Source organism: Antrostomus carolinensis, unplaced genomic scaffold (genome assembly GCF_000700745.2).
Source record: "Antrostomus carolinensis isolate BGI_N321 unplaced genomic scaffold, ASM70074v2 scaffold395, whole genome shotgun sequence".
Classification (NCBI taxonomy): Eukaryota; Metazoa; Chordata; class Aves; order Caprimulgiformes; family Caprimulgidae; genus Antrostomus; species Antrostomus carolinensis.
In genome coordinates this window covers 119,306-125,023 of record NW_010313978.1, presented here as the reverse complement: position 1 = coordinate 125,023, position 5,718 = coordinate 119,306, and positions in this window count along the sequence as shown.

Sequence of the window (5,718 nt, the reverse complement as noted above, 5' to 3'; positions counted from 1 at the left end):
TTTGTACAAAGTTCGGTTATTTGTAAGAAAAGAGAATCAAATTAGAATGAAAGCCCCAAAACTGCAAGAAAAAAGACAACTAAGCATTTTTAGATATTCATATTACTGAAACATAAATGTGATTGAAAAGTGAACACAGAAACGCAAATGTTATGGGAAAATAAAACTCCACAAATGTTACAGGAAATGGTATAGAAATATTAATTATGAAAACTGAATTGTGAATATCTTAATATACAGTAAGAGTGCAAGTGAATTGACACTACTATTGGCTGATAATTTTTATCTGTTCAAAATTAAATACTTGCTTTTATCTAAATGAAATCTTTCAGTAGAATTTCCATAGACATTTTATAAGCCAAATCTCAGTATTTCCAAGTCAGACTCCACAAGCAGTGCACTGAGATGAAGCAAGAGGAAAACTGCAAAATATCATCTGTTCCCTGTTGCCAGATGCCGACAGTTACAGATGATGTGCCTGGTACGTGGGGAAACTAAACAAGTCCAAGCCAGAGTCAGTATCTTACTCTACATCACAGAATTTTAAGGAAACCACAACAGTGAACGCATTGTTAATACAAGTGTAATATGGGAAGGGTGATAAACTTTGCAGCCTGCAGTGAAAACAGATTTTTACCTGTGATTCTCTCTAGTCTATACATTATTGTAAGGATTTCATATTCTGCATGATTTCACCACCTTTACAGAGTGGCTGCAAAGCTTGTTAATTTAACTGTGGGAGCAAAGTAAACTTGCAAGGGCTCTGCTTGCTAATGTCACTCTCTTTGATTTCTCTTCCATTCCCTGGGAGACAAGAATTGAGTGGGAAAGGGAGGAGGGGAAGGAGAAGACAAATGAGCTCAGGGCATGAAGTGCCTGGGGAAACATTGGATAGACTGTCAAGAGATTCAAGAGGGGATTGAGAAGAAATGCACCACCGGGAAAGGAAAAGGCAGGGAAGCCAAACATGCCTTAGAGAAATGATGGGAGACATGGGAAGGAGCAAGTTACAAGGTAAGAAAGTAAGGAAACACAGTATGGGGGCAAGGTCTGGAGAGCCAAAAAGAGAAACGGAAGATGATAGTGAATTTGCAGGGGGGAGGAGGAGGAGGAGGCATCTTAGTCTGGGTAAGATCTCTACCTGCTGATATTTCTCCTAGAAGGAAAGGAAGGCAAGAAGAGAGAAGGCAGGAAAGAGATATGAAACAGTGGCTATTGGAATGAATCCATGGCTAAGGTAGGAAAGGTATCAGAGTTTAACCAAAGGGGTTAGAGGAGGCCAAAGGAGGGCACACGCAGCCTGCACCTTCCAGGGAAGCTGTGAGATAGAGGAACAGTTGCCTCTTTCCAGAGGAGCCTGCAGAAGCACCTAGGCTGGGACCTCAGAGGGATGGATCCTAGAAGCCTGACAGTGGGCTGACCATGATTTGATCTAAACCACAAGGACTGTGTGGCTGTCAAAGATCATCTGAGTTCCCAGCACACCAGTAGGTATATAGACTGCAACCCCAGCAGCACAGCCCAACCTCAGCAGGTGCTGCCCAGACAACAAAGGCTGTCTTCACGCTCTGGAGGGATCCTCCCTTGCAGAGCAGACTCTGACAGTTCCTCAAGCAACCTGAGGAGCACAAAGCAGCCGGAGGCTGGCAGAGCAGCAGCCCAATGATTCAACCGAAGGACTTCCCTGTAATGTCCTGCCTGATGTTACACAAAGTAGCCGTGGAGCAAGCTGAATGAGAGCAACCAGGTTGTGATAGCCCCTCAAGTGTCTGCAGCTTCCAGTGGTTCCCAGGGAGTGACTCAGGAGAGCGAGATGATTCAGAAGAAGTGGAGCTCAACAAGATGCTAGGGACCATCTCAGAGGGGTGCCTTACAATTCTGGTCAGATTAAGTATCATGAGTAATAGCAGCTTTTTCTCTGGTATAATTTACCTTCTTGAGCATTGTCAAACATTCAATCAATAGTGAGCTTTTTACCCATTTTCAGCTAAATTTAAAGTGTGACTGGCAAGGGCTTTGAGGGAGACCTGACATTGCAGGCTGGGGGTGTCTGGCCTCCTACCTGAGTGAGTGATTGCACAGGGGCACTTCAGGGTTTTTTAGGAGTTTATTTCTAATACTTCAAAACTTTAGGTCCAGTGAAAATGCTCCTTCCGTGCACCTGGCTGAGCTCTCTTGTGAAAGCAGAATGGAAACTGCTCCGCAAAAAGAATGTAATATAGGCTAGCTAGGAAGCATCACTTCCAAAATGCTAATATGCATATAATTAGTTCAATTTTTAAGATTTATCTGTTTAAATGTTCATATTATGCATACATAATGTGCAGTTATAGTTAACAGTTTCCAGCTCAGGTATTTCACAATTTTATAACAACAGAATTTGATTAGGTTGATTACTCTTATACCTTGTTTAACATTATAATTTAATTATAAAACCTCATCTGAAGGACTTTTAGCTTCATATGGCTCCACTGGTTTTTTAGCATGCATGTATTTTCAATCCTTTTTGTGAATGCTCTGTTACTACCTTTTTTATTCAGCAAGTTCTTAGACCTTCAGTAACAGGTAACAGTTACTAGAAATTTTAGTAACAGTACTTTATAAAAGGTTGCATTCTTGAAATATAAAGTGTCAATTCTGATCAGACTATAACCCTTAAAAAAATAGAAATGTAGAAATCCTTCTTGCCCTAAAGATACAAAAAAATCTTAAATCTGTAAACAAATACAGAAAAGAGATTATATGATATCCTAAACTCCAGACACTACTTACAATTTTCACTGTAAAAACCACAAAGAGTATAAAAAAAAAAAATCCTGTATGTCAGCTCTTCCCTTCTTCAGGCAAACTGGAGACTAAATAAAATAAACTCTAGATTAATTAGTGTCCAAACTAAATGAAATAAAAAAAGCAAACTTCTTTTGGATCTGATATTAGCGTGATTTAGTCTGTGGAAAAAAGCCATGAAAAGAAACAAGTCCAAATGCTTTAATATGTGCCAGAGCAGTGATTGCCAATTTTTGGGATGCAATGTTTTTTCAAAGATTTCCTCTTTTCACTAAAGGTTGTTCTAAAAGAAGAAAAAAATCTTAAATAGTTTTCTTAAATCTGCTCTCAAATCACTGAGAACTCAACCGAAATGATTAAGTTTTTTGGATCCACACTCTGGTTATACAAACAGATTTGCACAAGGCAATAGTTAATGAAACTTTTACTGAATTGGCTCCAAAGACTGATCTTTTTTTTTTTTAACTAAAAACACAGTATTTTTCACTCCAATGTAATTTCTGCCATTTAAACAGATGTGTGAGAACCAAAGGGTGAAACAACCCAGTCATACTCAGAGTTAGTTGAAAAATGACATTTCTAGTCCATTGGAAAATCTAACAGTTGAAAAGTTTTAACTCTTAGTGGGAAGAAAGTTTTAAATTCACCATGGAATAAAAGTTCTGTCACCTTCCCAAAATATTTTGAGAATATGAATAATACAATAGAGTAAATAAAATACATAAATAAACTCTGTTAATAAAAGAAAATGCATCCAGCAATGAAATGGAAATATTTTGCTATTACTAAAATAGAATGAGGAAGTCAGAATGATTTCTTCTCCTAATTTCTTATTCCTTGCCTGACGTTCAAGGGAAACCTTTCTGTTTTATCAAGACCTTATTTTTTTCAACAGAAAACTGTTCAGCTGAAAGATTTTTAGCCCACACTACCTACAAACATGAATATGCAAAAGCTGGGACAAAGACACTCGCACACACAAACCCTTATATGATACACATGGTTTCCATCCATTTTGGCAGCAGTTGCAGAAGCCTCTGGAAACCTAGACCGAGTCAGATTTAATATTACAAATCATCAGCACTGAAAAGCAAAGTCACAATAAGGTTTGCTGATCCTAGAATAAAAATTGCCAAGATTGCTGTGTTTATATCTACTTTTTCTTCAAAAGGGAAATATAGACACAAATTTGGTGCACAGGGACTTTATGTTAAAAAGAAGTAAGCAGCTATGATGCCCAATGGATGTTTTCAAGAATGCTGTTTTGGCAAGAAAAGTAACATGGTGCTTTTTTCACTTATTCCCTGTAGCTTTACATAATCAGTGCAATTTTTTTATTTTTGGTATTAAATTGTACAGAGCATCATAGAAAAGATGACTGGTAGGGACCTTGAGAGGTCATGTGGTCCAACCCCTACCCCAGGGCAGGATCTGCTCTTCCTGCGTTAGACCTGAAAGACATCTAATCTGTTCTTAAAGACAGTCTGTGAAGGGCGAGGGGTCACTATCGTCATCTTTCTGCTCCAGGGCTCCAAAATCTTCACTGTGAAGTTTTTCCAAATGTCTAATCTGAATCTTCCTTGTTGCAATTAAACAGATTACTTCTTCGCCATGGCTACGGGGAGGAGATTAATATCTTTGCTTCAGCAAAAGCTTCATACACTTGCAAATTCAAGGTGAGTGAAATTGCCTAGCGTTCTCCATAATTATTTCAGCTTGAGAATTCTAATGAGACATTGGTTGGAGGTAATTGTTTAGGAAGTGCACGAACAGCAGCTTGGAAATAATACTAACACTTACTGAGGGGAATAGCGTGCCCTCTGGGTTCTCCGTAAGCCAGCTGGACACAACCTAACTCAGACCAGAAAGTCTGCATGGAAGCAGATTGGGTGTGGAAGATGGCTATTTACAGACTCAGTAAATAACTCTGCATTTTATGACACACAGTACCCTAAATTCTCCCTATGATGAAAAATATAGGCCTATCAGCCACTTAATAGTGAATATAATATCAATTTTTTTTGCAATCACGCAGACGCCATTAAGATACATTCAAGAGCCATCAGCTATTTCTGCAGTACACCACAGTAGGCTACACAAAAACTACAGGCAACATAGTGAGAAATTACTGCTCTGATTAAAACTCTAGGCCCTCAATTAGCCAGTATGAATGCCAGCATGATTTAAAGTGCCTGCTGTACCCAGCAGATGCCCTAATTTCAGTAAGGGACTTCACTTTCCCCCAGATTGACTGCTTTGCCCACCTCGCCTGCTGGAAACAAGTGGTGTGTGTGTGTCACAGTTAACCACTGAATTTACTCTCTGTGGAAATGGATGACTGTGCCCAGCGCATCTGAAGCTGTGCTCTGGTCTCTCAGCATACAGGACAGGGCTAACTCCTGAGAAGAACATGTGCCCTTCCAGCTGAACAGTTTCTCATTCCTCTGTGTATCCTCGCTGTGCTTCTGTGTCCTCTTGGCAGGACCTAAAAAGATACGCAGCAGATGCACCAATGCACAATTAAATATTACAGACGTGCACTAGTGCTTTGGGAACGTGCCCGCTACCAAAGCTCTGCCAATTTACAGATTATTGTAAGAATACCTTAAAACTGGCAGCAGTGCCATTCCACCTGCTGTCTTTGTTAGGGATCAGCATTTCGAGCCCTGTCTCCACTTCAGGACACAATATGCAGTGAAGCAGCACCTGCTGCTCTCCTGTCTCCGCCGGGCGTATGTAAAGGCTGGGGAGTAGATACAGGTGCTCAGAGTCCTCCTGCACGCTGCCTCAGCCAAATGTACACTGACAGAAAAGTGAAGTTATCTCTGAACACAGATGTTTGGCTTTGCTGCCACTGCCTGACACTGGCACTTTATTTTCTTTATCGTGTGTGTTGACTTGAAAGCTTTTTTTTAGGCCCTGACCTTGGCA